Source organism: Pholcus phalangioides, unplaced genomic scaffold (assembly GCF_987345545.1).
Source record: "Pholcus phalangioides strain wild (caught in Gottingen) unplaced genomic scaffold, Ppha-v1.0 ptg000017l_1, whole genome shotgun sequence".
In the NCBI taxonomy this organism is placed as follows: domain Eukaryota; kingdom Metazoa; phylum Arthropoda; class Arachnida; order Araneae; family Pholcidae; genus Pholcus; species Pholcus phalangioides.
In genome coordinates, this window is record NW_028301610.1 from 46,373,530 (window position 1) to 46,389,671 (window position 16,142).

The 16,142-nt window shown below is 46.9% G+C and overlaps 71 non-coding genes across 71 annotated transcripts; all 71 read right to left on the reverse strand.

Annotated features, from left to right (window-relative positions):
• Positions 1 to 16: 16 nt before the first annotated feature.
• Positions 17 to 90, reverse strand: TRNAN-GUU (transfer RNA asparagine (anticodon GUU)). Its single transcript has one exon. It is a non-coding gene; the product is annotated as a tRNA-Asn (tRNA).
• Positions 91 to 168: 78 nt separating this feature from the next.
• TRNAN-GUU (transfer RNA asparagine (anticodon GUU)) lies at positions 169 to 242 on the reverse strand. The gene has a single exon. It is a non-coding gene; the product is annotated as a tRNA-Asn (tRNA).
• Positions 243 to 320: 78 nt separating this feature from the next.
• On the reverse strand, positions 321 to 394 carry TRNAN-GUU (transfer RNA asparagine (anticodon GUU)). The gene has a single exon. It is a non-coding gene; the product is annotated as a tRNA-Asn (tRNA).
• Positions 395 to 472: 78 nt separating this feature from the next.
• Positions 473 to 546, reverse strand: TRNAN-GUU (transfer RNA asparagine (anticodon GUU)). The gene has a single exon. It is a non-coding gene; the product is annotated as a tRNA-Asn (tRNA).
• A 78-nt stretch (positions 547 to 624) lies between these two features.
• Positions 625 to 698, reverse strand: TRNAN-GUU (transfer RNA asparagine (anticodon GUU)). The gene has a single exon. It is a non-coding gene; the product is annotated as a tRNA-Asn (tRNA).
• Positions 699 to 776: 78 nt separating this feature from the next.
• TRNAN-GUU (transfer RNA asparagine (anticodon GUU)) lies at positions 777 to 850 on the reverse strand. The gene has a single exon. It is a non-coding gene; the product is annotated as a tRNA-Asn (tRNA).
• A 78-nt stretch (positions 851 to 928) lies between these two features.
• On the reverse strand, positions 929 to 1,002 carry TRNAN-GUU (transfer RNA asparagine (anticodon GUU)). Its single transcript has one exon. It is a non-coding gene; the product is annotated as a tRNA-Asn (tRNA).
• A 230-nt stretch (positions 1,003 to 1,232) lies between these two features.
• Positions 1,233 to 1,306, reverse strand: TRNAN-GUU (transfer RNA asparagine (anticodon GUU)). Its single transcript has one exon. It is a non-coding gene; the product is annotated as a tRNA-Asn (tRNA).
• A 78-nt stretch (positions 1,307 to 1,384) lies between these two features.
• TRNAN-GUU (transfer RNA asparagine (anticodon GUU)) lies at positions 1,385 to 1,458 on the reverse strand. The gene has a single exon. It is a non-coding gene; the product is annotated as a tRNA-Asn (tRNA).
• A 78-nt stretch (positions 1,459 to 1,536) lies between these two features.
• TRNAN-GUU (transfer RNA asparagine (anticodon GUU)) lies at positions 1,537 to 1,610 on the reverse strand. Its single transcript has one exon. It is a non-coding gene; the product is annotated as a tRNA-Asn (tRNA).
• A 78-nt stretch (positions 1,611 to 1,688) lies between these two features.
• On the reverse strand, positions 1,689 to 1,762 carry TRNAN-GUU (transfer RNA asparagine (anticodon GUU)). The gene has a single exon. It is a non-coding gene; the product is annotated as a tRNA-Asn (tRNA).
• Positions 1,763 to 1,992: 230 nt separating this feature from the next.
• TRNAN-GUU (transfer RNA asparagine (anticodon GUU)) lies at positions 1,993 to 2,066 on the reverse strand. Its single transcript has one exon. It is a non-coding gene; the product is annotated as a tRNA-Asn (tRNA).
• Positions 2,067 to 2,144: 78 nt separating this feature from the next.
• On the reverse strand, positions 2,145 to 2,218 carry TRNAN-GUU (transfer RNA asparagine (anticodon GUU)). Its single transcript has one exon. It is a non-coding gene; the product is annotated as a tRNA-Asn (tRNA).
• A 78-nt stretch (positions 2,219 to 2,296) lies between these two features.
• Positions 2,297 to 2,370, reverse strand: TRNAN-GUU (transfer RNA asparagine (anticodon GUU)). Its single transcript has one exon. It is a non-coding gene; the product is annotated as a tRNA-Asn (tRNA).
• Positions 2,371 to 2,448: 78 nt separating this feature from the next.
• On the reverse strand, positions 2,449 to 2,522 carry TRNAN-GUU (transfer RNA asparagine (anticodon GUU)). Its single transcript has one exon. It is a non-coding gene; the product is annotated as a tRNA-Asn (tRNA).
• A 78-nt stretch (positions 2,523 to 2,600) lies between these two features.
• TRNAN-GUU (transfer RNA asparagine (anticodon GUU)) lies at positions 2,601 to 2,674 on the reverse strand. The gene has a single exon. It is a non-coding gene; the product is annotated as a tRNA-Asn (tRNA).
• Positions 2,675 to 2,752: 78 nt separating this feature from the next.
• On the reverse strand, positions 2,753 to 2,826 carry TRNAN-GUU (transfer RNA asparagine (anticodon GUU)). Its single transcript has one exon. It is a non-coding gene; the product is annotated as a tRNA-Asn (tRNA).
• Positions 2,827 to 2,904: 78 nt separating this feature from the next.
• Positions 2,905 to 2,978, reverse strand: TRNAN-GUU (transfer RNA asparagine (anticodon GUU)). Its single transcript has one exon. It is a non-coding gene; the product is annotated as a tRNA-Asn (tRNA).
• A 372-nt stretch (positions 2,979 to 3,350) lies between these two features.
• TRNAN-GUU (transfer RNA asparagine (anticodon GUU)) lies at positions 3,351 to 3,424 on the reverse strand. The gene has a single exon. It is a non-coding gene; the product is annotated as a tRNA-Asn (tRNA).
• A 78-nt stretch (positions 3,425 to 3,502) lies between these two features.
• On the reverse strand, positions 3,503 to 3,576 carry TRNAN-GUU (transfer RNA asparagine (anticodon GUU)). Its single transcript has one exon. It is a non-coding gene; the product is annotated as a tRNA-Asn (tRNA).
• Positions 3,577 to 3,654: 78 nt separating this feature from the next.
• TRNAN-GUU (transfer RNA asparagine (anticodon GUU)) lies at positions 3,655 to 3,728 on the reverse strand. The gene has a single exon. It is a non-coding gene; the product is annotated as a tRNA-Asn (tRNA).
• Positions 3,729 to 5,012: 1,284 nt separating this feature from the next.
• TRNAN-GUU (transfer RNA asparagine (anticodon GUU)) lies at positions 5,013 to 5,086 on the reverse strand. Its single transcript has one exon. It is a non-coding gene; the product is annotated as a tRNA-Asn (tRNA).
• Positions 5,087 to 5,154: 68 nt separating this feature from the next.
• On the reverse strand, positions 5,155 to 5,228 carry TRNAI-GAU (transfer RNA isoleucine (anticodon GAU)). Its single transcript has one exon. It is a non-coding gene; the product is annotated as a tRNA-Ile (tRNA).
• Positions 5,229 to 5,306: 78 nt separating this feature from the next.
• Positions 5,307 to 5,380, reverse strand: TRNAN-GUU (transfer RNA asparagine (anticodon GUU)). The gene has a single exon. It is a non-coding gene; the product is annotated as a tRNA-Asn (tRNA).
• A 220-nt stretch (positions 5,381 to 5,600) lies between these two features.
• On the reverse strand, positions 5,601 to 5,674 carry TRNAN-GUU (transfer RNA asparagine (anticodon GUU)). Its single transcript has one exon. It is a non-coding gene; the product is annotated as a tRNA-Asn (tRNA).
• Positions 5,675 to 5,742: 68 nt separating this feature from the next.
• On the reverse strand, positions 5,743 to 5,816 carry TRNAN-GUU (transfer RNA asparagine (anticodon GUU)). Its single transcript has one exon. It is a non-coding gene; the product is annotated as a tRNA-Asn (tRNA).
• Positions 5,817 to 5,894: 78 nt separating this feature from the next.
• Positions 5,895 to 5,968, reverse strand: TRNAN-GUU (transfer RNA asparagine (anticodon GUU)). Its single transcript has one exon. It is a non-coding gene; the product is annotated as a tRNA-Asn (tRNA).
• A 78-nt stretch (positions 5,969 to 6,046) lies between these two features.
• TRNAN-GUU (transfer RNA asparagine (anticodon GUU)) lies at positions 6,047 to 6,120 on the reverse strand. Its single transcript has one exon. It is a non-coding gene; the product is annotated as a tRNA-Asn (tRNA).
• Positions 6,121 to 6,350: 230 nt separating this feature from the next.
• On the reverse strand, positions 6,351 to 6,424 carry TRNAN-GUU (transfer RNA asparagine (anticodon GUU)). The gene has a single exon. It is a non-coding gene; the product is annotated as a tRNA-Asn (tRNA).
• A 231-nt stretch (positions 6,425 to 6,655) lies between these two features.
• TRNAN-GUU (transfer RNA asparagine (anticodon GUU)) lies at positions 6,656 to 6,729 on the reverse strand. The gene has a single exon. It is a non-coding gene; the product is annotated as a tRNA-Asn (tRNA).
• A 78-nt stretch (positions 6,730 to 6,807) lies between these two features.
• Positions 6,808 to 6,881, reverse strand: TRNAN-GUU (transfer RNA asparagine (anticodon GUU)). Its single transcript has one exon. It is a non-coding gene; the product is annotated as a tRNA-Asn (tRNA).
• Positions 6,882 to 7,101: 220 nt separating this feature from the next.
• On the reverse strand, positions 7,102 to 7,175 carry TRNAN-GUU (transfer RNA asparagine (anticodon GUU)). The gene has a single exon. It is a non-coding gene; the product is annotated as a tRNA-Asn (tRNA).
• A 68-nt stretch (positions 7,176 to 7,243) lies between these two features.
• Positions 7,244 to 7,317, reverse strand: TRNAN-GUU (transfer RNA asparagine (anticodon GUU)). Its single transcript has one exon. It is a non-coding gene; the product is annotated as a tRNA-Asn (tRNA).
• A 230-nt stretch (positions 7,318 to 7,547) lies between these two features.
• TRNAN-GUU (transfer RNA asparagine (anticodon GUU)) lies at positions 7,548 to 7,621 on the reverse strand. Its single transcript has one exon. It is a non-coding gene; the product is annotated as a tRNA-Asn (tRNA).
• A 78-nt stretch (positions 7,622 to 7,699) lies between these two features.
• On the reverse strand, positions 7,700 to 7,773 carry TRNAN-GUU (transfer RNA asparagine (anticodon GUU)). Its single transcript has one exon. It is a non-coding gene; the product is annotated as a tRNA-Asn (tRNA).
• Positions 7,774 to 7,851: 78 nt separating this feature from the next.
• On the reverse strand, positions 7,852 to 7,925 carry TRNAN-GUU (transfer RNA asparagine (anticodon GUU)). The gene has a single exon. It is a non-coding gene; the product is annotated as a tRNA-Asn (tRNA).
• Positions 7,926 to 8,003: 78 nt separating this feature from the next.
• TRNAN-GUU (transfer RNA asparagine (anticodon GUU)) lies at positions 8,004 to 8,077 on the reverse strand. Its single transcript has one exon. It is a non-coding gene; the product is annotated as a tRNA-Asn (tRNA).
• A 230-nt stretch (positions 8,078 to 8,307) lies between these two features.
• On the reverse strand, positions 8,308 to 8,381 carry TRNAN-GUU (transfer RNA asparagine (anticodon GUU)). The gene has a single exon. It is a non-coding gene; the product is annotated as a tRNA-Asn (tRNA).
• Positions 8,382 to 8,604: 223 nt separating this feature from the next.
• On the reverse strand, positions 8,605 to 8,678 carry TRNAN-GUU (transfer RNA asparagine (anticodon GUU)). The gene has a single exon. It is a non-coding gene; the product is annotated as a tRNA-Asn (tRNA).
• Positions 8,679 to 8,756: 78 nt separating this feature from the next.
• On the reverse strand, positions 8,757 to 8,830 carry TRNAN-GUU (transfer RNA asparagine (anticodon GUU)). Its single transcript has one exon. It is a non-coding gene; the product is annotated as a tRNA-Asn (tRNA).
• A 77-nt stretch (positions 8,831 to 8,907) lies between these two features.
• On the reverse strand, positions 8,908 to 8,981 carry TRNAN-GUU (transfer RNA asparagine (anticodon GUU)). The gene has a single exon. It is a non-coding gene; the product is annotated as a tRNA-Asn (tRNA).
• A 78-nt stretch (positions 8,982 to 9,059) lies between these two features.
• On the reverse strand, positions 9,060 to 9,133 carry TRNAN-GUU (transfer RNA asparagine (anticodon GUU)). The gene has a single exon. It is a non-coding gene; the product is annotated as a tRNA-Asn (tRNA).
• Positions 9,134 to 9,363: 230 nt separating this feature from the next.
• On the reverse strand, positions 9,364 to 9,437 carry TRNAN-GUU (transfer RNA asparagine (anticodon GUU)). Its single transcript has one exon. It is a non-coding gene; the product is annotated as a tRNA-Asn (tRNA).
• Positions 9,438 to 9,515: 78 nt separating this feature from the next.
• TRNAN-GUU (transfer RNA asparagine (anticodon GUU)) lies at positions 9,516 to 9,589 on the reverse strand. Its single transcript has one exon. It is a non-coding gene; the product is annotated as a tRNA-Asn (tRNA).
• Positions 9,590 to 9,667: 78 nt separating this feature from the next.
• TRNAN-GUU (transfer RNA asparagine (anticodon GUU)) lies at positions 9,668 to 9,741 on the reverse strand. Its single transcript has one exon. It is a non-coding gene; the product is annotated as a tRNA-Asn (tRNA).
• Positions 9,742 to 9,819: 78 nt separating this feature from the next.
• TRNAN-GUU (transfer RNA asparagine (anticodon GUU)) lies at positions 9,820 to 9,893 on the reverse strand. Its single transcript has one exon. It is a non-coding gene; the product is annotated as a tRNA-Asn (tRNA).
• A 230-nt stretch (positions 9,894 to 10,123) lies between these two features.
• Positions 10,124 to 10,197, reverse strand: TRNAN-GUU (transfer RNA asparagine (anticodon GUU)). The gene has a single exon. It is a non-coding gene; the product is annotated as a tRNA-Asn (tRNA).
• Positions 10,198 to 10,420: 223 nt separating this feature from the next.
• Positions 10,421 to 10,494, reverse strand: TRNAN-GUU (transfer RNA asparagine (anticodon GUU)). The gene has a single exon. It is a non-coding gene; the product is annotated as a tRNA-Asn (tRNA).
• A 77-nt stretch (positions 10,495 to 10,571) lies between these two features.
• TRNAN-GUU (transfer RNA asparagine (anticodon GUU)) lies at positions 10,572 to 10,645 on the reverse strand. The gene has a single exon. It is a non-coding gene; the product is annotated as a tRNA-Asn (tRNA).
• A 78-nt stretch (positions 10,646 to 10,723) lies between these two features.
• TRNAN-GUU (transfer RNA asparagine (anticodon GUU)) lies at positions 10,724 to 10,797 on the reverse strand. The gene has a single exon. It is a non-coding gene; the product is annotated as a tRNA-Asn (tRNA).
• A 78-nt stretch (positions 10,798 to 10,875) lies between these two features.
• Positions 10,876 to 10,949, reverse strand: TRNAN-GUU (transfer RNA asparagine (anticodon GUU)). Its single transcript has one exon. It is a non-coding gene; the product is annotated as a tRNA-Asn (tRNA).
• A 78-nt stretch (positions 10,950 to 11,027) lies between these two features.
• On the reverse strand, positions 11,028 to 11,101 carry TRNAN-GUU (transfer RNA asparagine (anticodon GUU)). Its single transcript has one exon. It is a non-coding gene; the product is annotated as a tRNA-Asn (tRNA).
• Positions 11,102 to 11,179: 78 nt separating this feature from the next.
• TRNAN-GUU (transfer RNA asparagine (anticodon GUU)) lies at positions 11,180 to 11,253 on the reverse strand. Its single transcript has one exon. It is a non-coding gene; the product is annotated as a tRNA-Asn (tRNA).
• Positions 11,254 to 11,331: 78 nt separating this feature from the next.
• On the reverse strand, positions 11,332 to 11,405 carry TRNAN-GUU (transfer RNA asparagine (anticodon GUU)). Its single transcript has one exon. It is a non-coding gene; the product is annotated as a tRNA-Asn (tRNA).
• Positions 11,406 to 11,634: 229 nt separating this feature from the next.
• Positions 11,635 to 11,708, reverse strand: TRNAN-GUU (transfer RNA asparagine (anticodon GUU)). Its single transcript has one exon. It is a non-coding gene; the product is annotated as a tRNA-Asn (tRNA).
• A 230-nt stretch (positions 11,709 to 11,938) lies between these two features.
• Positions 11,939 to 12,012, reverse strand: TRNAN-GUU (transfer RNA asparagine (anticodon GUU)). The gene has a single exon. It is a non-coding gene; the product is annotated as a tRNA-Asn (tRNA).
• A 382-nt stretch (positions 12,013 to 12,394) lies between these two features.
• Positions 12,395 to 12,468, reverse strand: TRNAN-GUU (transfer RNA asparagine (anticodon GUU)). Its single transcript has one exon. It is a non-coding gene; the product is annotated as a tRNA-Asn (tRNA).
• A 223-nt stretch (positions 12,469 to 12,691) lies between these two features.
• On the reverse strand, positions 12,692 to 12,765 carry TRNAN-GUU (transfer RNA asparagine (anticodon GUU)). The gene has a single exon. It is a non-coding gene; the product is annotated as a tRNA-Asn (tRNA).
• Positions 12,766 to 12,843: 78 nt separating this feature from the next.
• On the reverse strand, positions 12,844 to 12,917 carry TRNAN-GUU (transfer RNA asparagine (anticodon GUU)). The gene has a single exon. It is a non-coding gene; the product is annotated as a tRNA-Asn (tRNA).
• A 78-nt stretch (positions 12,918 to 12,995) lies between these two features.
• TRNAN-GUU (transfer RNA asparagine (anticodon GUU)) lies at positions 12,996 to 13,069 on the reverse strand. The gene has a single exon. It is a non-coding gene; the product is annotated as a tRNA-Asn (tRNA).
• A 230-nt stretch (positions 13,070 to 13,299) lies between these two features.
• TRNAN-GUU (transfer RNA asparagine (anticodon GUU)) lies at positions 13,300 to 13,373 on the reverse strand. Its single transcript has one exon. It is a non-coding gene; the product is annotated as a tRNA-Asn (tRNA).
• A 78-nt stretch (positions 13,374 to 13,451) lies between these two features.
• On the reverse strand, positions 13,452 to 13,525 carry TRNAN-GUU (transfer RNA asparagine (anticodon GUU)). Its single transcript has one exon. It is a non-coding gene; the product is annotated as a tRNA-Asn (tRNA).
• Positions 13,526 to 13,603: 78 nt separating this feature from the next.
• TRNAN-GUU (transfer RNA asparagine (anticodon GUU)) lies at positions 13,604 to 13,677 on the reverse strand. The gene has a single exon. It is a non-coding gene; the product is annotated as a tRNA-Asn (tRNA).
• Positions 13,678 to 13,755: 78 nt separating this feature from the next.
• TRNAN-GUU (transfer RNA asparagine (anticodon GUU)) lies at positions 13,756 to 13,829 on the reverse strand. The gene has a single exon. It is a non-coding gene; the product is annotated as a tRNA-Asn (tRNA).
• A 78-nt stretch (positions 13,830 to 13,907) lies between these two features.
• On the reverse strand, positions 13,908 to 13,981 carry TRNAN-GUU (transfer RNA asparagine (anticodon GUU)). The gene has a single exon. It is a non-coding gene; the product is annotated as a tRNA-Asn (tRNA).
• Positions 13,982 to 14,204: 223 nt separating this feature from the next.
• On the reverse strand, positions 14,205 to 14,278 carry TRNAN-GUU (transfer RNA asparagine (anticodon GUU)). The gene has a single exon. It is a non-coding gene; the product is annotated as a tRNA-Asn (tRNA).
• A 78-nt stretch (positions 14,279 to 14,356) lies between these two features.
• On the reverse strand, positions 14,357 to 14,430 carry TRNAN-GUU (transfer RNA asparagine (anticodon GUU)). The gene has a single exon. It is a non-coding gene; the product is annotated as a tRNA-Asn (tRNA).
• Positions 14,431 to 14,508: 78 nt separating this feature from the next.
• On the reverse strand, positions 14,509 to 14,582 carry TRNAN-GUU (transfer RNA asparagine (anticodon GUU)). Its single transcript has one exon. It is a non-coding gene; the product is annotated as a tRNA-Asn (tRNA).
• Positions 14,583 to 14,805: 223 nt separating this feature from the next.
• On the reverse strand, positions 14,806 to 14,879 carry TRNAN-GUU (transfer RNA asparagine (anticodon GUU)). The gene has a single exon. It is a non-coding gene; the product is annotated as a tRNA-Asn (tRNA).
• A 374-nt stretch (positions 14,880 to 15,253) lies between these two features.
• TRNAN-GUU (transfer RNA asparagine (anticodon GUU)) lies at positions 15,254 to 15,327 on the reverse strand. The gene has a single exon. It is a non-coding gene; the product is annotated as a tRNA-Asn (tRNA).
• A 223-nt stretch (positions 15,328 to 15,550) lies between these two features.
• TRNAN-GUU (transfer RNA asparagine (anticodon GUU)) lies at positions 15,551 to 15,624 on the reverse strand. The gene has a single exon. It is a non-coding gene; the product is annotated as a tRNA-Asn (tRNA).
• Positions 15,625 to 16,142: the final 518 nt, after the last annotated feature.

Sequence of the window (16,142 nt, forward strand, 5' to 3'; positions counted from 1 at the left end):
ATAAATATAAAGCGCACGCCCCCGGGTGGGCTCGAACCACCAACCTTTCGGTTAACAGCCGAACGCGCTATCCGATTGCGCCACGGAGGCTGACGTACCACTGTGTCATCACTGGTATTCTCACTTTGCAAAAATGTTTGTTATAAAGATTAATAAAAATATAGCACACGCCCCCGGGTGGGCTCGAACCACTAACCTTTCGGTTAACAGCCGAACGCGCTATCCGATTGCGCCACGGAGGCTGACGTACCGCTGTTTCATCACTGGTATTCTCACTTTGCAAAAATGTTTGTTATAAAGATTAATAAAAATATAGCACACGCCCCCGGGTGGGCTCGAACAACCAACCTTTCGGTTAACAGCCGAACGCGCTATCCGATTGCGCCACGGAGGCTGACTTACCGCTGTTTCATCACTGGTATTCTCACTTTGCAAAAATGTTTGTTATAAAGATTAATAAATACAAAGCACACGCCCCCGGGTGGGCTCAAACCACCAACCTTTCGGTTAACAGCCGAACGCGCTATCCGATTGCGCCACGGAGGCTGACATGCAACTGTTTCATCACTGGTATTCTCACTTTGCAAAAATGTTTGTTATAAAGATTAATAAATATAAAGCGCACGCCCCCGGGTGGGCTCGAACCACCAACTTTTCGGTTAACAGCCGAACGCGCTATCCGATTGCGCCACGGAGGCTGACTTACCGCTGTTTCATCACTGGTATTCTCACTTTGCAAAAATGTTTGTTATAAAGATTAATAAAAATATAGCACACGCCCCCGTGTGGGCTCGAACCACCAACCTTTCGGTTAACAGCCGAACGCGCTATCCGATTGCGCCACGGAGGCTGACATGCAACTGTTTCATCACTGGTATTCTCACTTTGCAAAAATGTTTGTTATAAAGATTAATAAATATAAAGCGCACGCCCCCGGGTGGGCTCGAACCACCAACTTTTCGGTTAACAGCCGAACGCGCTATCCGATTGCGCCACGGAGGCTGACGTACCGCTGTTTCATCACTGGTATTCTCACTTTGCAAAAATGTTTGTTATAAAGATTAATAAAAATACAGCACACGCCCCCGGGTGGGCCCGAACCACCAACCTTTCGGTTAACAGCCAAACGCGCTATCCGATTGCGCCGCGGAGGCTGACTTACCGCTGTTTCATCACTGGTATTCTCACTTTGCAAAAATGTTTGTTATAAAGATTAATAAATATAAAGCGCACGCCCTCGGGTGGGCTCGAACCACCAACCTTCCGGTTAACAGCCGAACGCGCTATCCGATTGCGCCACGGAGGCTGACGTACCGCTGTTTCATCACTGGTATTCTCACTTTGCAAAAATGTTTGTTATAAAGATTAATAAATATAAAGCGCACGCCCCCGGGTGGGCTCGAACCACCAACCTTTCGGTTAACAGCCGAACGCGCTATCCGATTGCGCCACGGAGGCTGACGTACCGCTGTTTCATCACTGGTATTCTCACTTTGCAAAAATGTTTGTTATAAAGATTAATAAAAATAAAGCGCACGCCCCCGGGTGGGCTCGAACCACCAACCTTTCGGTTAACAGCCGAACGCGCTATCCGATTGCGCCACGGAGGCTGACGTACCACTGTGTCATCACTGGTATTCTCACTTTGCAAAAATGTTTGTTATAAAGATTAATAAAAATATAGCACACGCCCCCGGGTGGGCTCGAACCACCAACCTTTCGGTTAACAGCCGAACGCGCTATCCGATTGCGCCACGGAGGCTGACTTACCGCTGTTTCATCACTGGTATTCTCACTTTGCAAAAATGTTTGTTATAAAGATTAATAAATATAAAGCGCACGCCCCCGCGTGGGCTCGAACCACCAACATTTCGTTTAACAGCCGAACGCGCTATCCGATTGCGCCACGGAGGTTGACATGCAGCTGTTTCATCACTGGTATTCTCACTTTGCAAAAATGTTTGTTATAAAGATTAATAAAAATATGGCCCACGCCCCCGGGTGGGCTCGAACCACCAACCTTTCGGTTAACAGCCGAACGCGCTATCCGATTGCGCCACGGAGGCTGACTTACCGCTGTTTCATCACTGGTATTCTCACTTTGCAAAAATGTTTGTTATAAAGATTAATAAAAACATAGCACACGCCCCCGTGTGGGCTCGAACCACCAACCTTTCGGTTAACAGCCGAACGCGCTATCCGATTGCGCCACGGAGGCTGACATGCAACTGTTTCATCACTGGTATTCTCACTTTGCAAAAATGTTTGTTATAAAGATTAATAAATATAAAGCGCACGCCCCCGGGTGGGCTCGAACCACCAACCTTTCGGTTAACAGCCGAACGCGCTATCCGATTGCGCCACGGAGGCTGACATACCGCTGTTTCATCACTGGTATTCTCACTTTGCAAAAATGTTTGTTATAAAGATTAATAAAAATATAACACACGCCCCCGGGTGGGCTCGAACCACCAACCTTTCGGTTAACAGCCGAACGCGCTATCCGATTGCGCCACGGAGGCTGACTTACCGCTGTTTCATCACTGGTATTCTCACTTTGCAAAAATGTTTGTTATAAAGATTAATAAAAATATAGCACACGCCCCCGTGTGGGCTCGAACCACCAACCTTTCGGTTAACAGCCGAACGCGCTATCCGATTGCGCCACGGAGGCTGACATGCAACTGTTTCATCACTGGTATTCTCACTTTGCAAAAATGTTTGTTATAAAGATTAATAAATATAAAGCGCACGCCCCCGGGTGGGCTCGAACCACCAACCTTTCGGTTAACAGCCGAACGCGCTATCCGATTGCGCCACGGAGGCTGACATACCGCTGTTTCATCACTGGTATTCTCACTTTGCAAAAATGTTTGTTATAAAGATTAATAAAAATATAGCACACGCCCCCGGGTGGGCTCGAACCACCAACCTTTCGGTTAACAGCCGAACGCGCTATCCGATTGCGCCACGGAGGCTGACTTACCGTTGTTTCATCACTGGTATTCTCACTTTGCAAAAATGTTTGTTATAAAGATTAATAAATACAAAGCACACGCCCCTGGGTGGACTCGAACCACCAACCTTTCGGTTAACAGCCGAAGGCGCTATCTGATTGCGCCACGGAGGATGACTTACCGCTGTTTCATCACTGGCATTCTCACTTTCCAAAAATGTTTGTTATAAAGATACAGCACACGCCCCCGGGTGGGCTCGAACCACCAACCTTTCGGTTAACAGCCGAACGCGCTATACGATTGCGCCACGAAGCCTGACTTGCAACTGTTTCATCACTGGTATTCTCACTTTGCAAAAATGTTTGTTATAAAGATTAATAAATACAAAGCACACGCCCCCGGGTGAGCTCGAACCACCAACCTTTCGGTTAACAGCCGAACGCGCTATCCGATTGCGCCACGGAGGCTGATTTGCCGCTGTTTCATCACTGGTATTCTCACTTTGCAAAAATGTTTGTTATAAAGATTAATAAAGATACAGCACACGCACCCGGGTGGGCTCGAACCACCAACCTTTCGGTTAACAGCCGAACGCGCTATCCGATTGCGCCACGGAGGCTGACTTACCGCTGTTTCATCACTGGCATTCTCACTTTGCAAAAATGTTTGTTACAAAGATTAATAAAAATATAGCACACGCCCCCGGGTGGGCTCGAACCACCAACCTTTCGGTTAACAGCCGAACGCGCTATCCGATTGCGCCACGGAGGCTGACTTACCGCTGTTTCATCACTGGTATTCTCACTTTGCAAAAATGTTTGTTATAAAGATTAATAAATACAAAGCGCACGCCCCTGGGTGGACTCGAACCACCAACCTTTCGGTTAACAGCCGAAGGCGCTATCTGATTGCGCCACGGAGGGTGACTTACCGCTGTTTCATCACTGGTATTCTCACTTTGCAAAAATGTTTGTTATAAATATTAATAAAGATATAGCACACGCCCCCGGGTGGGCTCGAACAACCAATCTTTCGGTTAACAGCCGAACGCGCTATACGATTGCGCCACGAAGCCTGACTTGCAACTGTTTCATCACTGGTATTCTCAATTTGCAAAAATGTTTGTTATAAAGATTAATAAATACAAAGCACACTCCCCCGGGTGGGCTCGAACCACCAACCTTTCGGTTAACAGTCGAACGCGCTATCCGATTGCGCCACGGAGGCCTACTTACCGCTGTTTCATCACTGGTATTCTCACTTTGCAAAAATGTTTGTTATAAAGATTAATAAAAATATAGCACACTCCCCAGGGTGGGCTCGAACCACCAACCTTTCGGTTAACAGTCGAACGCGCTATGCGATTGCGCCACGGAGGCCTACTTACCGCTGTTTCATCACTGGTATTCTCACTTTGCAAAAATGTTTGTTATAAAGATTAATAAATACAAAGCACACGCCCCTGGGTGGACTCGAACCACCAACCTTTCGGTTAACAGCCGAAGGCGCAATCTGATTGCGCCACGGAGGCTGACTTACCGCTGTTTCATCACTGGCATTCTCACTTTGCAAAAATGTTTGTTATAAAGATTAATAAATACAAAGCGCACGCCCCTGGGTGGACTCGAACCACCAACCTTTCGGTTAACAGCCGAAGGCGCTATCTGATTGCGCCACGGAGGCTGACTTACCGCTGTTTCATCACTGGTATTCTCACTCTGCAAAAATGTTTGATATAAATATTAATAAAGATATAGCACACGCCCCCGGGTGGGTTCGAACAACCAACCTTTCGGTTAACAGCCGAACGCGCTATACGATTGCGCCACGAAGCCTGACTTACCGCTTTTTCATCACTGGTATTCTCACTTTGCAAAAATGTTTGTTATAAAGATATAGCACACGCCCCCGGGTGGGCTCGAACCACCAACCTTTCGGTTAACAACCGAACGCGCTATACGATTGCGCCACGAAGCCCGACTTGCAACTGTTTCATCACTGGTATTCTCACTTTGCAAAAATGTTTGTTATAAAGATTAATAAAAACATAGCACACGCCCCCGGGTGGGCTCGAACCACTAACCATTCGGTTAACAGCCGAAAGCGCTATCCGATTGCGCCACGGAGGCTGATTTACCGCTGTTTCATCACTGGTATTCTCACTTTGCAAAAATGTTTGTTATAAAGATATAGCACACGCCCCCGGGTGGGCTCGAACCACCAACCTTTCGGTTATCAACCGAACGCGCTATACGATTGCGCCACGAAGCCCGACTTGCAACTGTTTCATCACTGGTATTCTCACTTTGCAAAAATGTTTGTTATAAAGATTAATAAATACAAAGCACACGCCCCCGGGTGAGCTCGAACCACCAACCTTTCGGTTAACAGCCGAACGCGCTATCCGATTGCGCCACGGAGGCTGATTTACCGCTGTTTCATCACTGGTATTCTCACTTTGCAAAAATGTTTGTTATAAATATATAGCACACGCCCCCGGGTGGGCTCGAACCACCAACCTTTCGGTTAACAACCGAACGCGCTATACGATTGCGCCACGAAGCCCGACTTGCAACTGTTTCATCACTGGTATTCTCACTTTGCAAAAATGTTTGTTATAAAGATTAATAAAAACATAGCACACGCCCCCGGGTGGGCTCGAACCACTAACCATTCGGTTAACAGCCGAAAGCGCTATCCGATTGCGCCACGGAGGCTGACTTACCGCTGTTTCATCACTGGCATTCTCACTTTGCAAAAACGTTTGTTATAAAGATATAGCACACGCCCCCGGATGGGCTCGAACCACCAACCTTTCGGTTAACAGCCGAACGCGCTATCCGATTGCGCCACGGAGGCTGACATGCAACTGTTTCATCACTGGTATTCTCACTTTGCAAAAATGTTTGTTATAAAGATTAATAAATACAAAGCACACGCCCCCGGGTGGGCTCAAACCACCAACCTTTCGGTTAACAGCCGAACGCGCTATCCGATTGCGCCACGGAGGCTGACATGCAACTGTTTCATCACTGGTATTCTCACTTTGCAAAAATGTTTGTTATAAAGATTAATAAATATAAAGCGCACGCCCCCGGGTGGGCTCGAACCACCAACTTTTCGGTTAACAGCCGAACGCGCTATCCGATTGCGCCACGGAGGCTGACTTACCGCTGTTTCATCACTGGTATTCTCACTTTGCAAAAATGTTTGTTATAAAGATTAATAAAAATATAGCACACGCCCCCGTGTGGGCTCGAACCACCAACCTTTCGATTAACAGCCGAACGCGCTATCCGATTGCGCCACGGAGGCTGACATGCAACTGTTTCATCACTGGTATTCTCACTTTGCAAAAATGTTTGTTATAAAGATTAATAAATATAAAGCGCACGCCCCCGGGTAGGCTCGAACCACCAACTTTTCGGTTAACAGCCGAACGCGCTATCCGATTGCGCCACGGAGGCTGACGTACCGCTGTTTCATCACTGGTATTCTCACTTTGCAAAAATGTTTGTTATAAAGATTAATAAAAATACAGCACACGCCCCCGCGTGGGCCAGAACCACCAACCTTTCGGTTAACAGCCAAACGCGCTATCCGATTGCGCCGCGGAGGCTGACTTACCGCTGTTTCATCACTGGTATTCTCACTTTGCAAAAATGTTTGTTATAAAGATTAATAAATATAAAAACGCACGCCCTCGGGTGGGCTCGAACCACCAACCTTTCGGTTAACAGCCGAACGCGCTATCCGATTGCGCCACGGAGGCTGACTTACCGCTGTTTCATCACTGGTATTCTCACTTTGCAAAAATGTTTGTTATAAAGATTAATAAAAATATAGCACACGCCCCCGGGTGGGCTCGAACCACCAACCTTTCGGTTAACAGCCAAACGCGCTATCCGATTGCGCCACAGAGGCTGACTTACCGCTGTTTCATCACTGGTATTCTCACTTTGCAAAAATGTTTGTTATAAATATATAGCACACGCCCCCGGGTGGGCTCGAACCACCAACCTTTCGGTTAACAACCGAACGCGCTATACGATTGCGCCACGAAGCCCGACTTGCAACTGTTTCATCACTGGTATTCTCACTTTGCAAAAATGTTTGTTATAAAGATTAATAAAAACATAGCACACGCCCCCGGGTGGGCTCGAACCACTAACCATTCGGTTAACAGCCGAAAGCGCTATCCGATTGCGCCACGGAGGCTGACTTACCGCTGTTTCATCACTGGTATTCTCACTTTGCAAAAATGTTTGTTATAAATATATAGCATACGCCCCCGGGTGGGCTCGAACCACCAACCTTTCGGTTAACAACCGAACGCGCTATCCGATTGCGCCACGGAGGCTGACTTACGGCTGTTTCATCACTGGCATTCTCACTTTGTAAAAATGTTTGTTATAAAGATTAATAAATATAAAGCGCACGCCCCCGGGTGGGCTCGAACCACCAACCTTTCGTTTAACAGCCGAACGCGCTATCCGATAGCGCCACGGAGGCTGAGTTACCGCTGTTTCATCACTGGCATTCTCACTTTGTAAAAATGTTTGTTATAAAGATTAATAAATATAAAGCGCACGCCCCCGGGTGGGCTCGAACCACCAACCTTTCGGTTAACAGCCGAACGCGCTATCCGATAGCGCCACGGAGGCTGACTTACCGCTGTTTCATCACTAGTATTCTCACTTTGCAAAAATGTTTGTTATAAAGATTAATAAAAGTATAGCCCACGCCCCCGGGTGGGCTCGAACCACCAACCTTTCGGTTAACAGCCGAACGCGCTATCCGATTGCGCCACGGAGGCTGACTTACCGCTGTTTCATCACTGGTATTCTCACTTTGCAAAAATGTTTGTTATAAAGATTAATAAAAATATAGCACACGCCCCCGTGTGGGCTCGAACCACCAACCTTTCGGTTAACAGCCGAACGCGCTATCCGATTGCGCCACGGAGGCTGACATACTGCTGTTTCATCACTGGTATTCTCACATTGCAAAAATGTTTGTTATAAAGATTAATAAATATAAAGCGCACGCCCCCGGGTGGGCTCGAACCACCAACCTTTCGGTTAACAACCGAACGCGCTATCCGATTGCGCCACGGAGGCTGACATACTGCTGTTTCATCACTGGTATTCTCACATTGCAAAAATGTTTGTTATAAAGATTAATAAAAATATAGCACACGCCCCCGGGTGGGCTCGAACCACCAACCTTTCGGTTAACAGCCGAACGCGCTATCCGATTCCGCCACGGAGATTGACATGCAACTGTTTCATCACTGGTATTCTCACTTTGCAAAAATGTTTGTTATAAAGATTAATAAAAATATAGCACACGCCCCCGGGTGGGCTCGAACCACCAACCTTTCGGTTAACAGCCGAACGCGCTATCCGATTGCGCCACGGAGGCTGGCATACCACTGTTTCATCACTGATATTCTCACTTTGCAAAAATGTTTGTTATAAAGATTAATTAATATAAAGCGCACGCCCCCGGGTGGGCTCGAACCTTTCGGTTAACAGTCGAACGCGCTATCCGATTGCGCCACGGAGGCTTACATGCAGCTGTTTCATCACTGGTATTCTCACTTTGCAAAAATGTTTGTTATAAAGATTAATAAAAATATAGCACACGCCCCCGGGTGGGCTCGAACCACCAACCTTTCGGTTAACAGCCGAATGCGCTATCCGATTGCGCCACGGAGGCTGACATGCAGCTGTTTCATCAATGGTATTCTCACTTTGCAAAAATGTTTGTTATAAAGATTAATAAAAATATAGCACACGCCCCCGGGTGGGCTCGAACCACCAACCTTTCGGTTAACAGCCGAACGCGCTATCCGATTGCGCCACGGAGGCTAACATGCAGCTGTTTCATCACTGGTATTCTCACTTTGAAAAATGTTTGTTATAAAGATTAATAAAAATATAGCACACGCCCCCGGGTGGGCTCGAACCACCAACCTTTCGGTTAACAGCCGAACGCGCTATCCGACTGCGCCACGGAGGCTAACATGCAACTGTTTCATCACTGGTATTCTCACTTTGCAAAAATGTTTGTTATAAAGATTAATAAAAATATAGCACACGCCCCCGGGTGGGATCGAACCACCAACCTTTCGGTTAACAGCCGAACGCGCTATCCGATTGCGCCACGGAGGCTGACTTACGGCTGTTTCATCACTGGCATTCTCACTTTGTAAAAATGTTTGTTATAAAGATTAATAAATATAAAGCGCACGCCCCCGGGTGGGCTCGAACCACCAACCTTTCGTTTAACAGCCGAACGCGCTATCCGATAGCGCCACGGAGGCTGAGTTACCGCTGTTTCATCACTGGCATTCTCACTTTGTAAAAATGTTTGTTATAAAGATTAATAAATATAAAGCGCACGCCCCCGGGTGGGCTCGAACCACCAACCTTTCGGTTAACAGCCGAACGCGCTATCCGATAGCGCCACGGAGGCTGACTTACCGCTGTTTCATCACTAGTATTCTCACTTTGCAAAAATGTTTGTTATAAAGATTAATAAAAGTATAGCCCACGCCCCCGGGTGGGCTCGAACCACCAACCTTTCGGTTAACAGCCGAACGCGCTATCCGATTGCGCCACGGAGGCTGACTTACCGCTGTTTCATCACTGGTATTCTCACTTTGCAAAAATGTTTGTTATAAAGATTAATAAAAATATAGCACACGCCCCCGTGTGGGCTCGAACCACCAACCTTTCGGTTAACAGCCGAACGCGCTATCCGATTGCGCCACGGAGGCTGACATACTGCTGTTTCATCACTGGTATTCTCACATTGCAAAAATGTTTGTTATAAAGATTAATAAATATAAAGCGCACGCCCCCGGGTGGGATCGAACCACCAACCTTTCGGTTAACAACCGAACGCGCTATCCGATTGCGCCACGGAGGCTGACATACTGCTGTTTCATCACTGGTATTCTCACATTGCAAAAATGTTTGTTATAAAGATTAATAAAAATATAGCACACGCCCCCGGGTGGGCTCGAACCACCAACCTTTCGATTAACAGCCGAACGCGCTATCCGATTCCGCCACGGAGATTGACATGCAACTGTTTCATCACTGGTATTCTCACTTTGCAAAAATGTTTGTTATAAAGATTAATAAAAATATAGCACACGCCCCCGGGTGGGCTCGAACCACCAACCTTTCGGTTAACAGCCGAACGCGCTATCCGATTGCGCCACGGAGGCTGGCATACCACTGTTTCATCACTGATATTCTCACTTTGCAAAAATGTTTGTTATAAAGATTAATTAATATAAAGCGCACGCCCCCGGGTGGGCTCGAACCTTTCGGTTAACAGTCGAACGCGCTATCCGATTGCGCCACGGAGGCTTACATGCAGCTGTTTCATCACTGGTATTCTCACTTTGCAAAAATGTTTGTTATAAAGATTAATAAAAATATAGCACACGCCCCCGGGTGGGCTCGAACCACCAACCTTTCGGTTAACAGCCGAACGCGCTATCCGATTGCGCCACGGAGGCTAACATGCAGCTGTTTCATCACTGGTATTCTCACTTTGAAAAATGTTTGTTATAAAGATTAATAAAAATATAGCACACGCCCCCGGGTGGGCTCGAACCACCAACCTTTCGGTTAACAGCCGAACGCGCTATCCGACTGCGCCACGGAGGCTAACATGCAACTGTTTCATCACTGGTATTCTCACTTTGCAAAAATGTTTGTTATAAAGATTAATAAAAATATAGCACACGCCCCCGGGTGGGATCGAACCACCAACCTTTCGGTTAACAGCCGAACGCGCTATCCGATTGCGCCACGGAGGTTAACATGCAACTGTTTCATCACTGGTATTCTCACTTTGCAAAAATGTTTGTTATAAAGATTAATTAATATATAGCGCACGCCCCCGGGTGGGCTCGAACCACCAACCTTTCGGTTAACAGCCGAACGCGCTATCCGATTGCGCCACGGAGGCTGACATGCAACTGTTTCATCACTGGTATTCTCACTTTGCAAAAATGTTTGTTATAAAGATTAATAAAAATATGGCGCACGCCCCCGGGTGGGCTCGAACCACCAACCTTTCGGTTAACAGCAGAACGCGCTATCCGATTGCGCCACGGAGGCTAACATGCAACTGTTTCATCACTGGTATTCTCACTTTGCAAAAATGTTTGTTATAAAGATTAATTAATATATAGCGCACGCCCCCGGGTGGGCTCGAACCACCAACCTTTCGGTTAACAGCAGAACGCGCTATCCGATTGCGCCACGGAGGCTAACATACAACTGTTTCATCACTGGTATTCTCACTTTGCAAAAATGTTTGTTATAAAGATTAATAAAAATACAGCCCACGCCCCCGGGTGGGCTCGAACCACCAACCTTCCGGTTAACAGCCGAACGCGCTATCCTATTGCGCCACGGAAGCTGCCATGCAACTGTTTCATCACTGGTATTCTCACTTTGCAAAAATGTTTGTTATAAAGATTAATAAATATAAAGCCCACGCCCCCGGGTGGGCTCGAATCACCAACCTTTCGGTTAACAGCGAACGCGCTATCCGATTGCGCCACGGAGACTGAAACGCAACTGTTTCATCACTGGTATTCTCACTTTGCAAAAATGTTTGTTATAAAGATTAATAAAAATATAGCACACGCCCCCGGGTGGGCTCGAACCACCAACCTTTCGGTTAACAGCCGAACGCGCTATCCGATTGCGCCACGGAGGCTGACATACCACCGTTTCATCACTGGTATTCTCACTTTGCAAAAATGTTTGTTATAAAGATTAATTAATATAAAGCGCACGCACCCGGGTGGGCTCGAACCACCAACCTTTCGGTTAACAGTCGAACGCGCTATCCGATTGCGCCACGGAGGCTGACATGCAACTGTTTCATCCCTGGTATTCTCACTTTGCAAAAATGTTTGTTATAAAGATTAATAAAAATATAGCACACGCCCCCGGGTGGGCTCGAACCACCAACCTTTCGGTTAACAGCCGAACGCGCTATCCGATTGCGCCACGGAGGCTGACATACCACTGTTTCATCACTGGTATTCTCACTTTGCAAAAATGTTTGTTATAAAGATTAATAAAAATATAGCGCACGCACCCGGGTGGGCTCGAACCCCCAACCTTTCGGTTAACAGCCGAACGCGCTATCCGATTGCGCCACGAAGGCTCACATGCAACTGTTTCATCACTGGTATTCTCACTTTGCAAAAATGTTTGTTATAAAGATTAATAAAAATATAGCACACGCCCCCGGGTGGGCTCGACCCACCAACCTTTCGGTTAACAGCCGAACGCGCTATCCGATTCCGCCACGGAGATTGACATGCAACTGTTTCATCACTGGTATTCTCACTTTGCAAAAATGTTTGTTATAAATATTAATAAAAATATAGCACACGCCCCCGGGTGGGCTCGAAGCACCAACCTTTCGGTTAACAGCCGAACGCGCTATCCGATTGCGCCACGGAGGCTGACATACCACTGTTTCATCACTGGTATTCTCACTTTGCAAAAATGTTTGTTATAAAGATTAATTAATATAAAGCGCACGCCCCCGGGTGGGCTCGAACCTTTCGGTTAACAGTCGAACGCGCTATCCGATTGCGCCACGGAGGCTGACATGCAGCTGTTTCATCACTGGTATTCTCACTTTGCAAAAATGTTTGTTATAAAGATTAATAAAAATATAGCACACGCCCCCGGGTGGGCTCGAACCACCAACCTTTCGGTTAACAGCCGAATGCGCTATCCGATTGCGCCACGGAGGCTGACATGCAGCTGTTTCATCACTGGTATTCTCACTTTGCAAAAATGTTTGTTATAAAGATTAATAAAAATATAGCACACGCCCCCGGGTGGGCTCGAACCACCAACCTTTCGGTTAACAGCCGAACGCGCTATCCGATTGCGCCACGGAGGCTGACATGCAGCTGTTTCATCACTGGTATTCTCACTTTGCAAAAATGTTTGCTATAAAGATTAATTAATATAAAGCGCACGCCCCCGGGTGGGCTCGAACCACCAACCTTTCGGTTAACAGCCGAACGCGCTATCCGATTGCGCCACGGAGGCTGATATGCAACTGTTTCATCACTGGTATTCTCACTTTGCAAAAATGTTTGTTATAAAGATTAATAAAAATATGGCACACCCGCCCGGGTGGGCTCGAACCACCAACCTTTCGCTTATCAGCCGAAAGCGCTATCCGATTGCGCCACGGAGGCTAACATGCAACTGTTTCATCACTGGTATTGTCACTTTGCAAAAATGTTTGTTATAAAGATTAATTAATATAAATCGCACGCCCCCGGGTGGGCTCGAACCACCAACCTTTCGGTTAACAGCCGAACGCGCTATCCGATTGCGCCACGGAGGCTGACTTACCGCTGTTTCATCACTGGCATTCTCACTTTGTAAAAATGTTTGTTATAAAGATTAATAAATATAAAGCGCTCGCCCCCGGGTGGGCTCGAACCACCAACCTTTCGGTTAACAGCCGAACGCGCTATCCGATAGCGCCACGGAGGCTGAGTTACCGCTGTTTCATCACTGGCATTCTCACTTTGTAAAAATGTTTGTTATAAAGATTAATAAATATAAAGCGCACGCCCCCGGGTGGGCTCGAACCACCAACCTTTCGGTTAACAACCGAACGCGCTATCCGATAGCGCCACGGAGGCTGACTTACCGCTGTTTCATCACTGGTATTCTCACTTTGCAAAAATGTTTGTTATAAAGATTAATAAAAGTATAGCCCACGCCCCCGGGTGGGCTCGAACCACCAACCTTTCGGTTAACAGCCGAACGCGCTATCCGATTGCGCCACGGAGGCTGACTTACCGCTGTTTCATCACTGGTATTCTCACTTTGCAAAAATGTTTGTTATAAAGATTAATAAAAACATAGCACACGCCCCCGTGTGGGCTCGAACCACCAACCTTTCGGTTAACAGCCGAACGCGCTATCCGATTGCGCCACGGAGGCTGACATGCAACTGTTTCATCACTGGTATTCTCACTTTGCAAAAATGTTTGTTATAAAGATTAATTAATATAAAGCGCACGCCCCCGGGTGGGCTCGAATCTTTCGGTTAACAGTCGAACGCGCTATCCGATTGCGCCACGGAGGCTGACATGCAGCTGTTTCATCACTGGTATTCTCACTTTGCAAAAATGTTTGTTATAAAGATTAATAAAAATATAGCACACGCCCCCGGGTGGGCTCGAACCACCAACCTTTCGGTTAACAGCCGAATGCGCTATCCGATTGCGCCACGGAGGCTGACATGCAGCTGTTTCATCACTGGTATTCTCACTTTGCAAAAATGTTTGTTATAAAGATTAATAAAAATATAGCACACGCGCCCGGGTGGGCTCGAACCACCAACCTTTCGGTTAACAGCCGAATGCGCTATCCGATTGCGCCACGGAGGCTGACATGCAACTGTTTCATCACTGGTATTCTCACTTTGCAAAAATGTTTGTTATAAAGATTAATAAAAACATAGCACACGCCCCCGTGTGGGCTCGAACCACCAACCTTTCGGTTAACAGCCGAACGCGCTATCCGATTGCGCCACGGAGGCTGACATGCAACTGTTTCATCACTGGTATTCTCACTTTGCAAAAATGTTTGTTATAAAGATTAATTAATATAAAGCGCACGCCCCCGGGTGGGCTCGAACCTTTCGGTTAACAGTCGAACGCGCTATCCGATTGCGCCACGGAGGCTGACATGCAGCTGTTTCATCACTGGTATTCTCACTTTGCAAAAATGTTTGTTATAAAGATTAATAAAAATATAGCACACGCCCCCGGGTGGGCTCGAACCACCAACCTTTCGGTTAACAGCCGAACGCGCTATCCGATTGCGCCACGGAGGATGACATGCAGCTGTTTCATCACTGGTATTCTCACTTTGCAAAAATGTTTGTTATAAAGATTAATAAAAATATAGCACACGCCCCCGGGTGGGCTCGAACCACCAAACTTGCGGTTAACAGCCGAACGCGCTATCCGATAGCGCCACGGAGGCTGACTTACCGCTGTTTCATCACTGGTATTCTCACTTTGCAAAAATGTTTGTTATAAAGATTAATAAAAGTATAGCCCACGCCGGCTCGAACCACCAACCTTTCGGTTAACAGCCGAACGCGCTATCCGATTGCGCCACGGAGGCTGACTTACCGCTGTTTCATCACTGGTATTCTCACTTTGCAAAAATGTTTGTTATAAAGATTAATAAAAACATAGCACACGCCCCCGTGTGGGCTCGAACCACCAACCTTTCGGTTAACAGCCGAACGCGCTATCCGATTGCGCCACGGAGGCTGACATGCAACTGTTTCATCACTGGTATTCTCACTTTGCAAAAATGTTTGTTATAAAGATTAATTAATATAAAGCGCACGCCCCCGGGTGGGCTCGAACCTTTCGGTTAACAGTCGAACGCGCTATCCGATTGCGCCACGGAGGCTGACATGCAGCTGTTTCATCACTGGTATTCTCACTTTGCAAAAATGTTTGTTATAAAGATTAATAAAAATATAGCACACGCCCCCGGGTGGGCTCGAACCACCAACCTTTCGGTTAACAGCCGAATGCGCTATCCGATTGCGCCACGGAGGCTGACATGCAGCTGTTTCATCACTGGTATTCTCACTTTGCAAAAATGTTTGTTATAAAGATTAATAAAAATATAGCACACGCGCGGGCTCGAACCACCAACCTTTCGGTTAACAGCCGAATGCGCTATCCGATTGCGCCACGGAGGCTGACATGCAACTGTTTCATCACTGGTATTCTCACTTTGCAAAAATGTTTGTTATAAAGATTAATAAAAACATAGCACACGCCCCCGTGTGGGCTCGAACCACCAACCTTTCGGTTAACAGCCGAGCGCGCTATCCGATTGCGCCACGGAGGCTGACATGCAACTGTTTCATCACTGGTATTCTCACTTTGCAAAAATGTTTGTTATAAAGATTAATTAATATAAAGCGCACGCCCCCGGGTGGGCTCGAACCTTTCGGTTAACAGTCGAACGCGCTATCCGATTGCGCCACGGAGGCTGACATGCAGCTGTTTCATCACTGGTATTCTCACTTTGCAAAAATGTTTGTTATAAAGATTAATAAAAATATAGC